Source organism: Vigna angularis, chromosome 1 (genome assembly GCF_016808095.1).
Source record: "Vigna angularis cultivar LongXiaoDou No.4 chromosome 1, ASM1680809v1, whole genome shotgun sequence".
Classification (NCBI taxonomy): domain Eukaryota; kingdom Viridiplantae; phylum Streptophyta; class Magnoliopsida; order Fabales; family Fabaceae; genus Vigna; species Vigna angularis.
In genome coordinates this window covers 8,416,916-8,430,857 of record NC_068970.1, presented here as the reverse complement: position 1 = coordinate 8,430,857, position 13,942 = coordinate 8,416,916, and the positions used below count along the sequence as shown (strand labels likewise).

The 13,942-nt window shown below is 31.5% G+C and overlaps 1 long non-coding RNA gene across 3 annotated transcripts; it reads right to left on the bottom strand.

The window, feature by feature from the left end:
- Positions 1–9,499: 9,499 nt before the first annotated feature.
- On the bottom strand, positions 9,500–13,473 carry LOC108325167 (uncharacterized). 3 transcript variants are annotated; one of them, XR_001831814.2, is made up of 4 exons: positions 12,961–13,473; positions 12,758–12,888; positions 10,040–10,189; positions 9,500–9,773 (listed from the first exon to the last, which is right to left on the bottom strand). It is a non-coding gene; the product is annotated as an uncharacterized LOC108325167 (long non-coding RNA). The 3 variants fall into 3 exon arrangements; XR_008246496.1 differs by lacking the exon at positions 9,500–9,773 and having other exon boundaries at positions 9,898–10,189; positions 12,961–13,095; positions 13,229–13,468; XR_001831813.2 differs by lacking the exon at positions 9,500–9,773 and having other exon boundaries at positions 9,898–10,189; positions 12,961–13,458.
- Between the last annotated feature and the right edge of the window lie 469 nt (positions 13,474–13,942).

The following is a 13,942-nucleotide window of genomic DNA, read 5'->3' as shown; positions in this document are numbered from 1 at the left end:
TCTTACTAATAATGTTTATTTTATAATTATGGTTTAATTTCGAATGTCCCTATGCAGAGAAGTGTCAAATAGCTCATCCTATTTTTTATATCTCAATTAGGTTTTTATAAAATTGAGTCAATTATAATTTTGTCGTTAATTAGATTGGATGTTAAATTTTTTGAGTCATGACATGATGACTGCGCAATTATTAAACACGTGGCATACATTACGTGAAATTTATTTATTTTAATATTTAAATAAATTAAATTTATTTCCTAGAGATGACGTCATTTTTCCACTCTCCGGCATACTCATTCCTGTTGTGCCACGTGTACCTTCCCTCCCCTCTGTAGGTTGCACCGCCACCAACCCTCGTACACATCGTCGTTTGCATATCGTTTCTCCTCAAACCCGTGTCGGCACCAACGAAGGTCTTGAAGTTGTGCATCCTCCCGGCAACAAACACTACCGCCCAATATAAACCAAACTTCTGCCAATCCAAACCAAGCCCACAAGGCCTCCATCAAGGTCAGAATGGAGCAACTTTGCTGCCAACCACCACGCGAAACAGGTTGTCGCTGCCATCGCAACCACCATGATACCGTTCGCATCCCAACTTTGCCAAAACTGGAAATTGGAAACTCTTTCTCCCACGGTCACACGCAACATCAGGAGACAAGAACCGACCCTAATCGCTAAGCCCCAAACCGCACCATGAGAAACAAGAACCAACCTTAGTCGCAAAAAAACTCAGAAAATCCAAAATTGCATGAACAGATTCTAAAACCCCCAAAATTCTCAAAAAAAAAACCCTAATTCCCAAAGTTGTGACACAGTCCGATGTTTCGTTCCTTTTCCTTAATCGCATTGCGAACCTACTCGTATATTACAAATGCTTTCTTTTACGTAAGATTTTGACAAAAAAAAATAAAAGAAATAAGAATAATGAAAATTAATTGAGAAAATATTACTATTTTTAATTAAATTCTTGAAATAAAAACTTATTTTATATTATTATTGTATTATGATAAAAGTAAATGATAAGAATTTGATATTCTATTTGTTGGAAGAAAAATATATGATATTAAAAAGATAAAATTAAAAAAAAATTGCAAATATACCAAATAAATTAACTAAAAATCACATTTTTTTTTTCATTTTTATCATATCTTTCTGTATATATCATTTGTATTCCAAAAATTCAACTACAACTTTTTCTTGAATCAACATTTTTTTTTAAATAGACCGCTTTACCATAAAGAACCAGCTATAGCCAAAAATTATAGGAAATAATTTCAATGACGATGGACCAATTTAAGAAATTTCAATAATTATAAATATTGAGTTATTAAATATTATTATCATCATTATTAAACATTATAGTTAAGCATGAAATATTAATGCACGGGGAACTTATGGAAAATAAAAATATTCAAGTTCGTAGAGAAATGGAGGGATTTAAATTAAAGAAAATTAATATCATAGTTAAAAAATATAAGCATTGTGTTACAATCAATTTAAAATTCTGAAGAAAAAGAATAATTTTTGACAGATTATTTAAATATATTCATACATACATATATATATATATATATATATATATATATATATATATATATATATATATATATATATATATATATATATATATATGTGTGTTTGCTAACTTCGGTACGTTCTTTTCTTCAGGAGTACATTTTAGTAATGTGTATCGAGTTTTAGTAAACAAAAATATATTCATATATTCATACACATTGCTAAAATGTACCAACTGAAAAAAGAACGCACGCAAGTTAACAAACTCATATATATATATATATATATATATATATATATATATATATATATATATATATATATATATATATATATATATATATATATATATATATATATATATATATATATATATATATATATAATCGATACCTAATAATTCTTATAATTATTATTTAATCAACTATAAAATTTTAATTAAGTTCTTAACTTGTATTTTATAGTATTATATTAACTTGTTTAACTAATTATTTAAATATTTTTTATTTTTTTTCCTCAACCTATTTGAATTATGATAATCGATGGATTTTGTTTTATACAGTGATGCATCGTGTCATTTCAAGTTGAGAAAAAAATTATGTAAACTTGTCAAAATTCTAGATGACAAATGTTTCAACTTAATCTATAGAGTTAGAATTGATGTAACAAAATAAACGTAAACCATAAAGGCTTTATTAATTAGATGTCCAATTTAAAAAATAATTGTTGATATTCGAAACATATAGATTTATAAAATTGTTTAAGTTTTAATTGATTGAAGCAAGTTATAAAAGATTAAACATGCAACAATAACAAACTTTCTATCTAAATTTCATTCAAAAATAACATTTCGGAATAAGACAATAACAATTTCTAACAATAGCCACATTAATGTTTGTAATTTAAGTTTCTGGTTAGAAATGGAAAAAAAATAAACGTCCCCAATAGATAATTTTTTTCCCATATAAGAAATATATATATATATGTGTGTCTTACTTCTATTTGATATATATTATTGAATACATTTTTTGTCTATTGAATTGTAATATATCATGTATCTTATAAATTGACAACTTTTTTTTCTCGCACTAATGTGACATACCAATATTATACTTCATGCAGGTATAAAAATTAAGACGTCAACATAGATGATAATAGAAAACAGTTAGAATAATAAAATAGCAAATAAGGTTCTAAGAAATTAAAATTTAAGGATTACAGTAATCCGGAATGTAGAAGAAATTTTAAAACGTGAAATACTAAAGTACTTCAAAATACATGGAAAGCTATGAAATTCCTAGAGAGACTAAGAAGCTGCTTCCTCATTCCCCTCCTCCACTGAGGCCTCATTCTCCTCTGCTCACATACAAGTGGATGATCATTGCAAAAGAAAAAGCATGCAACAAACACAAACACAAACAAGCAAGGGTGAGCTAATTATATAAAATCATGCAACTCAATTTAAGCATATACATACAAGAAATAACTCACCAAATAATTTCAGAAATACAACCTAAGCATGTTAATTTCTAGACTTGACTCGTCCGGACTTTAAAATGATAGTCGGGCTATGGTGAGTCTTGCACCCGTGGTGACTTATGAAACTTGGGTTCCCCATCCTGCCACACTCACGAGGTTAGTCCGTTCCGCGTCTTGAAACATACTGAGAGCCCCCAAGACTAAGGACCTCCTGCTACTCCTCACCACATGATTCAACCTCTCTAAGTGAGTATGATTGACCATTGGAGCGTCAGAATGACTCTCAAGGCTGAGCCCCTACTTTTATTTTAAAACACTAAGAATCTCACCAAGAGATTCTACATTTGAAACTACCATAAGCAATCATGAAATCATGTTTCAGTCTTTCCCAATTCACACACCTTTGAATTATAATCAAACCACATATTTAAGCCTTAAATATCAAATCATATATAACAGAACATGCTTCACAACCAATTTCAATCATCTCTAATAGACGATATTGTCATGTTATTACCAAACAGTAATATATACCAAACAGTAATATAAAAATCATGGATTATATGTAAAAATAATAATAGCATAATCTCTGAAAACTAAAACAATTTTATCACTACAAATTTAATATACTGAATGAAATAATAAATAAAAAAAGAAAACAGCTTGCATCTTATTCTTTTAATAGATTCATAAAAATATAATATATATATATATATATATATATACATATATATTACGTTACCTATATATATTATATATATTACGTTAGTCATAATATATTATATATATAACGTTACCTATCTATATTATATAATATATATATATATATATATATATATATATATATATATTACGTTACTATAAATTATTTATATTTATAATATTAAACTAATATATATATATATAATCTATACATTAATAATATAATATATTATCATATGTATTATCTCTAAATAACTTACAATGTTCCCTTAATTTAACTGTTTGCTAAATTTTTCATTATCACAAAATACTTGTTCTCCACTTTACATTGCTACCCAATTGGTCACCGGAGAGAGTTCAGATGTCTGAACGCATCAGACTCACCTTCGGCGCTAGTACATATGACTAGTCACAACTGACTGGACCAGGCCAAGGTTGCTCTATGATCAGGGATGTGTCAACTCAGGTTTTTAAGTCCCATCTATCCTACCAACAAGGAAAGGCTCTCAACCAATTTTACTTAATTTATTTAAGTTACCTAAACTAATCTGTTGTGCTCTAAACCTTAATTGCCCTTTATATATATATATATATATATATATATATATATATATATATATATATATATATATATATATATTATTTCCTCTCACGGTAATCTAAAACAATGTATGTATACCTACTTACTACCCATATCAATGCCATTACAGAATCTTACTCCAAACCCTCAAACAAGAACAATTTCAGCCAACCAACTCATTCGAAACAGATTAAAATAATCATATCACAACATGCACAATTCCACAGTTTCAATTATAACACTCAATACAATAAAAGTTATAACACAGTATCACAAGAGTACACCAGTTCAATTCAAACCATCCTATATACTAAAAATCCAAAATACCGTACAAAATCGCACGACAACCCAAAATTCAACATGCATACATTTACAAATCAGATTCAAGCAATAAATTCAAAGAAAAATAATTAGCTCCCCTCACCTGGTGGGTTGCTCAACACAGTTCACAGATGCTCTAACAGTACCCCCTACACCGTGCGAAACTGTACAGAACCTATAAATCACCAAATAGGTGCTAAACTTTAGCTCTTTGAGTCGGAATAAACCGAGAATGAAAGACAAATTCACACAGGGCACAAGAAGTCAGAAAATGGTACAACCTAGGACAAGAACAGTGAAGGGAAAGAGGGAAAATCTACTTACCCGTTGGAACGCAAAACCAATCAGATGGTTTCGTAGCTCTTGCATATAAATTAATGGTGAATATTTTAAGCGCACATGAAACACTTCTCAAAATAATTCGTCGTCTAAGTTGAGAATAGTTCATGTTTGGTGTTTATTTGGGCTAAAAGAATCACATACTGTTGACAAAATAACTTACGATAGGAAGACAAATTTAGTTCAAAATGACCGAATGAAAAAGATATATAAGTATTACCATTAATACTTATTGAAATTAACATTATCCTTAAATATTTCTAGTGATTGCCATTATTACCAATGCTTCATATAATTCACATTATTAATATTTCGAGTAAATAGTGTAAGAATATGAAATTTTGAATATTAGTGTTAATAATTGTTTTTAAAATAATCAGACCGGATATTTTAATTTTAAAATAATTTAATAATATAAAGAAAAAAAATTTAAACTCGTTTCATTATCTAAAATACTTGTCTCATTATCTAAAATGTTTGCCAAATTCATCCAACAATATGTGATAGTTCTATTTGAAGTAAGGGAAGCTAGTATTTTTCTTTAATTTGAATTATGAAATATGATTGATAAGTGATATGATGATATGATTAAAAACTTGTAAATTAAGATGATTATTGTGGTGAGAATTGTGTTTGAAGGAGAATGATTAATTGTATGATTGCTTGGAGCTTTGTATAAATTATGTGTTGACTTGTAGAACTCTTGTGAATGTTGTTGGTGTGATTGTATTGGTGTTAATTCTGGTTGAAATGTTAAAGAGGAAGAAGTTAGTAGAGTTATGGGTCATTTTTGGGTAAAAATGGAGTTTTGATAGGTGAATTTTAGAATTTCTATTCTAAGGTGAGAATTTGTGGTTTAAAACATGTTATTTGGTCATTTGAAACTTGTTTAGACTTTTAGTTGAGCAAAAAAAATATGATGTTGTGTTGGTAAACGTGTAAATAAGTTGAGTTCAAGTTGTTTTTGGTCTATTTTAGAGGTTTTTAGTAGTGAGTTTTCAAAGTAAGTGGGATGAAGTCAAGTGGAGTGTTTGGGGTCTGCTATTAGGTCATTTCTGACTTGGTCAGACCCCTAAACGGTTAATTATGGGTTAAAAGTGGTAGATTTGAGTTATGGTCTATAGGTTGAAGTCTTAGTTGGTCTAAGTTAGAATTCCATTTCAAAATGAGTTTAGTTTTGGTTTTAATTGAATCATACATGCTTAGATAGGTCAGTTGTAGTTTAAAATATCAAATGGAAGTGATAAAATTTGATAGAAGTACCTAAGAAAGGTCAAGTGAGGTTGAGAGGGTGTTTTTGGTGATGTTTTGGTGTTCTACAGATTATGCAGAGTCGCTGGACAAGCAAGTGGCTCGCTAGGCAAATAAGTGGAGTGTTTTCCAAAGAGTTTTCAAGGTTGGGCGAATAAGCTCACTTAGCCTACAAAACTCATTGTTTTTGAACTCGCTGGAAGAGCTAGTAAGTCGTTGGACGAGTTTAAGGAAGTTCTGATAGGGTGTTCCAGGGACTGGGTGAGCCAACTCGCTCAGTTTGGGAAGCTTATTGTTTTGCCTCTCATTGGGCGAGTAGAGGCTACTCGTTGGCCAAATGGGTGGAGGTTGTTTGGTAGTTTTGTTTTCTCTTTCCCATATGTACTTGGATTTATATTAGTGTTGTCAAAATGGGTTAGAACCCACGAGCCAACCCAACCCACCATGGATTCAGACTAGGTTGAGTTTGAAAAAAATGTCATTTTTTTATACGGGTCAATTTTCAACACGGCTCACGTGGGTTGAACCTGTGGTAAGCCAGGTTGGCTCACCAACCCACCTAAATTATTTTAATTATTTATTATTTTGTGTTTCAATATTATCCGTTAACACTTTTTTATTGTAGTATAGACGGGGATAAAGAAAAAGATGTTTCAAGAGAGAAAAATATTATGGATTTATCCATTCAAAACTCTAATATTATAAATAGGTGAGTGACACAAAAATGATTAATTTTAGGTTTAATATTTCGGTAGGCCCATTTTTTCGTCTAGGCTCTCAAATAGCTCCCTTATTTATTCAGTGTCTCAATTGAATCCTTATTTTTGAAAAATTGAAACAAACAGAGGCTTGCTGTCAAATTGGACAAACGTAGTTTAAGAGGCCCTTACGTGACATGCTGACAGTATTTTTGCCTAAGCTAAACTTTCTCGCCTAGGCGAGATATGCAGAAAACTTAAACACAAGTTTTGTTGATATATTCGTTTTGTTATGATGCAATAGATGATGTTAAAGTGAGCTTGTGAATGAAAACTCAAATAACAATGTATTTGACTATCTTGAATGAATGAAGTTGTGTTATATTCAATCTACTGTTTGGCTCTCTTGGTAGTTGTTTCAAGGTTGAATTTCATCAAAGTATACTCTGTTGTGTAATCCATGAAAATGAGCTACCTTACCTCAATACCAGCAATGATGTTAATGGTATATCAAAAAGTAGGAATCCTAATCAAGAAGGGATCATATTCTTGTGGAAGCAAAACCACTTTTCTTTTAGTGATAAAGTACCAGTGTTTTATCTCTTCATACCTCGCGCCCTATAATTTGGGGAAAGAAAGCATTGTGTTGGAAAGAAAGTGTTTATGAATCAGTCCTTCCTTTTCTGAGTTTTAACAGAGGGTCGCGGGGTCTCGCTTAAGCTAAAAATTTTCGACCAGGCGACCCAAGTTTTGCCTAAGCGAGAAAGCTACAATGGTTCAACCTTATTTGCAGGACATTGTCACCCAAGCAAGCAAAGTTTCGCATAAGCGAAAATGTTCCAGTGGGTAGCCTAAATTTCACCCAGGCAACTTAGTTTTAGCTTAAGCGAAAATGTTCCCATGCATATCTCGCCCAGGCGAGAAGGTTTAGCTTAGGCGAAAATATTATCAGCATGCCACGTAAGGGTCTCTTAAACGGCGTTTGTTCAATTTGACGGGAAGCCTCTATTTGTTTCAATTTTTCAAAAATAAAGACCCAATTGAGACACCGAATAAGTAAAGGACCTATTTGAGATTCTAGACGAAAAAAGGATCTACCGAAACATTAAACCTTAATTTTATAAACTTATTTGTTTGTTTTTTGTGCTTGTTTTTTTATTACATTTGGATTATATGTTACTTTTTTATTTTGAGTTGTCTTTGGAGTTTAACATCATTTTAGAGTAAAATTTATTTAGATTTGAATTACAAAAAAATTGTAAATTTTTTTAGATTTGAAAAAAAAATTGTAATTAAGTGAGCCAACACGTTTAACTCACCAACCCATGGTGGACTGGGCCAGATTACCCGTTTTGACAACATTAATTTATATGGTGTAATGTATTATCTGATACTCAGTGATATGGTTTAGAACATGTGATTAAATGAATGTGAAGTTTATAAAAATTCTAAGGAGAATTATTGATGTTGATTATCAATGTGTTGTCAATATGAATGTAGGAAGCTAAGTACTAGGGGTTCATCCTGACACTTTAATAGTCATTCATTCTCAAGTAGATAGGGGTAAGACATGTGGTGAGAGTAGTATGAGGTCTTAGTCGAGGGGCTTTACCACTACAAGTGTATGAACCATCATAGTTCGACATTCATACTATATCTGGATGAATCAAGTGTAAGTTCATTATATGCTTTTAGGATGTTTGATTATTTGGCTTAGAATGTGATCTATGTTGACATCTTAATCATTCTAGGATAAATATATTTACATTAGCTTATCTTGTTTTGTTTTCTTTTATAGTTGGGTGTTCTTGTTGTTTTTATATTTTGATTATAATCATCTGATAGGTATGAGCAGAGGACAATGATATTTCTGTGGAGTAAACTTTGGATGGAGGGATAATCGATGTTTAGTTTTTCTCTTGATGTATATAGTTATATTAGATGACTGTAAATTAACTTTATAATTTTGTTAACTGATCCACTTTATTAATGATGTGATAGTTTCTTTATAATTTTAATTGACATGTTACAAATAGTAATAATAATGTTATTATTATTATTATCATTGTAATTAATATTTCATTTAATTAAAGACATTAATATGAATGTATATATAAAGGAAATTTCAAATATAATAATCATTTTTAACCATATGTTATCATATTTAGTATTTTTTGTTCTCTGAATTGATTACTATTTATACTTATAATCAATGTTTGTTGTCGTCAATACCATTATGAAATGCATTTATTTATATTTAATATAATATTTAATGTCTCATGTAACTTATATAATTTTTAATACTTAAAATTAATAATATCCTTAAATACTAAATATGAATTTTATTTCGTTTTGTCACATGCCGATGTTACTTTGAACAACTTAGACGGACAGACTGGACCTCAAATTATAAAGCTTATTTTTGGATCTTACGACACAGATATATGCTATCAATAATAAACCTTATTTTGGATCTTAAAACACAGATATATATATATATATATATATATATATATATATATATATATATATATATATATATATATATGTTAACAGATAAAAGAGGATGAAGAAATTAATAAAGGGAAGAAAAATTATAATAAAATGGTTTCTAAACAACTTAGCCAATTGCTATATCCCAAGCACGGTTGCACCTTGCACACACAGACACAACCATATGATGAGTCATGTCTTTGAGATATGGATTGATGCCTGTGTTCCCTTATGCACAGTTGCATGTGGTCCTTGATTGGCCAAGTGCCCTTATAAAATTCCTTTAAAAATGAAATGACTAAACGGATTAGTGGTCCCAACTCCCTCATTTGGCACTGAGCAGGGATATCCTGAGACCACACTGGAACTTTAAAATTATGCCTTTTAATCTCCTGGGGCCACAGTAAATGATCTAGATTAACATTTGTAAAAAGCTACAGCTTAGGATTCATATGGAATACCCATATCTATGAGAATAATTATTATAAGTTTAAAACAAGAAGTAAAATAAAAGCCTTTTGTCTCATGCCAGTACAGTTCTTTTCTGTTAATTATTAAATTGTTACTATAGTTAAAGGATGAAACATACTTATACAACGGATAGAGATATTTTAATCCAGTGATGGACACTGCACAAATTTTCTATAATATTAAGTACCGTTTGATGGTGATGGAGTATGAGTTAGATGATCACATTTGTCCATATTTTGATCCAGCTTCGGTTCTGTGAGAAACGGACCCCAGCATCAAACTCAGCTAACGCTCGCTGCAACTCTGGCCTTGTCTTATTGACTGGTTTTGGCATCGTCTGGAAATTGATCACACTAAGTCATTGACTTTTTTGCTAGCAGGGTAGTGCATTCAATAATAATAAGATAATTAATTAATGTGCTCATCAATGAAACAGTAATGATTAAAGGTTAAAGACTAAACGGTCCCATAATATAAGACTTTTCAAGTTTCAACAAAGGAAAATTGACAGATAAGCACATCTCATATCTTGCATGCAACTGAAACGAGTGGAGGATGAAAATTTTTAAAGGAGGATTTGTTTGTGTGGGGAGGGGGGTTCATCTTTTGGGAGGGAAAAAATCCAAAAAAGACTACCTGTAAAACCCAGGCAGGTTTGGCTCTATCTGGTGGAACTATTTGTTACAACCAAGGCTTGGTTGCCGCCTTTGCCAATTGTACCCTTAATTCCTCCTTTTCTCCCCTTTTTCATGGATTTTCTCTTGTCTCTCCCCTCATTCTGTCTCCTTAAATACCCCATAGGTTCATTGGTTTCAGAATCAAAAACTACAGAGACCTGCTCGGAGCTCAAAGTCATTTTGAGTTAAGCATAAGATTTAGAGTATTCCCCTCCTCTATGATGGCCTCCTCTTACTCATTCTGTCCCTCTGTTACATAATTAAGGGTACGTAGCTCTTTATTTTGCTGTCAAATGAGACAGTGAATTAGCTAGCTTTTACCCAGTGTATTTGTTTAATTAAATCTTTCTGAGTATTGCAATTTGATACTGTTTTGTTTTGATGATGCGGATTCTAGTCAAGTTCAAGGTGAGGCTCCTTAATGAAAATTGTTATATCTCTCCCATTGATGAAATGATGCGCTTGCCTGGCTCCCTGAATGCCATGTAAGAAGCCTGCCAAAGAAATTGCCAGCCTTTTTATTTGGCATTAGGGGAGTCATGCAGGCTAACTAGTCAATCATATATGAGGAGAGTTGTACATAATTGCTATTTATTATGATTGCCTCACTCCCTGTATTCTATGTAAGAAGCTTGTAAAAAGGAACTCACAGCGTTTTCACCTGACATAAGGCGAGTCATACATGCAGGCTGACTAGTCACTCAATCAGATATGAAGTAAGATATGTAAGTTTTGATGATGTTGATTGTTATTTACTCTGATTGATGAAATGATGGAATTGCCTGGTCCTCTGTATGCCACGTAAGAAGTGTAAAAAAGGATTTTACAACCTTATTTACTTGGCCTATGGGGGCTCATGCAGGCTCATTAGATTTTTAACCAATCGTCATGAAGATATGTTAAGAATAATACAAAATCCAATAGGAAAAAGTTATCCATCAACTTAAAAAGAACAGAAGAAACAAATTTAATTGACCAGGCAATTAAAAACAAATCAATGGCTTTCAAATTCCAATTGTAGCTAATTAATAGTATACATAGAGCTTAGGTTTCTTTAACTTATCAGCCTCCCATAAAACGTTAGCATGATTGGTCTTTCCATCATTGAGAAGGTAACCAAACCAATTAATAAGACCAACCACAAACACTCATCATTCATAAGCATCACATATGAGCACTAAAGTATGTCTATGATAGAAGTTTTCATTTCAATGCTGATGGTTCGTAGCAGGGCGGCCAGTATATATGGTAACAAGCTTTTCATTTCGCATTTACTTCTCGTGCAAACAACTATTAGTGCCCATTTGATGCACGGAATTGGAAATGGAATTGGTGCTTAGACTTGGAATTATGACATTTGGAAGTTCATCCAGAATTGGAACAACTCTAAAGTCCAATTCCATGGAATTATAATATAATTAAAGCGAACATTTCTCAGTTCCAAAACTCTACCCTCTATATTACAATTCCTAAGTTCATCCTCACTATTTTGTTGTTCTCTCCATCTCTGTTGCTCCTGCTACCAGACACAATGTCATCACCCCTACCATCGCAATCCCTACCACCAATCACTGCCAGACTCCCACTGATTGCCGTTGCGGTGCCACCCCCTTGACCAACTACGTCCACTCCAATCATCGCTGTCCTTTTTATTACCACTGCCAACAATGATTGCTACCGCGTCACTCTCATAATTTTTGTTGTTGCCAACATCACCATACTCATTCCCCCCACCCCCAATAACCACCGTCACTCTTACCATCACCAATCACCATTCTTACCACATCAATGGCCATCACCACTCTGCCACTCTTGTCGCTATTTACCATCTCCACCACCTATCCACACTAACCATTGTAATTGTACCCACAACTACCCCTAGCTAAATAGAGATGTCAAAAAACGAAATTGAAATCAAACTTGGAATTGTAATTGTAACCTCTAATTCATTACACAACACAAACATAGGAATTATAATTCCAAACCAATAGGAATAGGAATAGGAATTACAATTTTGAACAACAATTCCAATTCTAAGCACCAAACGAATCCATAAATGTTTTATAATGGATGCATTACTTAGAAAATTTTAGAAACCATTCATCACTGAAAATTTAGTGAAAAACAAAATAGGATAAATAATTCTTCTCAGAAATCATACAGATACTATTCATAAGTAAAAAGGTATGGGTAAAAGCATAACAGATTTAAAGACATATTCATCCTACCTTAAAGTGAACATTAGGTGAATATTTTAGTCAAAAACAGGACTCGAGGTGGCTGTAGAGGATACTGCTCCAGAATAGAGAAAGTAAACTGGAACTCGCACCCCTCGTAAAGAGTCTCAGAGGGACCCCAACTGTAAGCAAAACAAATCAAGCAATTGTTAGAATCATCACAAACAGTTCGTAATTAACAATAGTCAGCATACCTTGATAAGACCCTTTCCATTTAAAAATGTTAGAATCAACAAAGACTGCTTTAATATCAGGATCAACAGTCTTTTTCTTGCTGCATTTCTTTGTACTCCTTGTACAGCCAGCCTTGCCCTCGATGCCTGCACTTACTACACACCCCCAAAAGGTCAAAGATCTTACAATTGAAGAATAAACTTTAAGACAAATGCAAGAGATGGCATCAAAATTAGGAACAAAACACCACCACCTTGCAAAGTTAATAAAAAAATATAACCTACACACCATAACAAATACATCTATTCAGATTCATTATCCATAAACAAGTCCAAATCACACCAATTAACATTAGCAATTGAATCCATCACCAGCTCTAACCAGAAAACTAAAAAGAACACACAAAAATACACGGAGAATAATGGATCGGAAATGAATGAAAAAAAGATAAAAAAAAAAAAAAATGTGTCAGTGAAACCCTAAAAGAATGGACCCCACTATGAAGACTATAGTCTTTGGTACAGTTGACATCGCCCTTTGTTCCCTCCATCTAAAAAATCCCAGTAGTTTTAATTAAGAACTTGTTTAAGGTAAAAATTAAGATTAAAATCAAATTATATGTAAACTAATTTGAATAATTTTTATTTAATTTTTTTAATGTACATTTAAGTTCACTTTTACTAAGTAGAATCCTAATCACTTTTTTTTCTTATTTTAGTTTTTAAGAGTTTTTTTATGAGTAAACTTGTCTAAATATACATTTATTCTACATTAAAAGGTGTAACTTGTCTAAACACTTTTTTTTAATTAATTTTCATTGTAAATAACTGAAAGGCCAACAAATTCCAATTGCTTTGAATATATGAGAGAATTATACCACCACAAGTTATAATTTTTTTTTTACCTTTTTCATATTAAAAAGGTTAACAAATATATTATATAAAAGGAGTTAAAATAATATCTTTTAAAGAAATAAAAAATTTGGTGTAAGATAAAAAAATA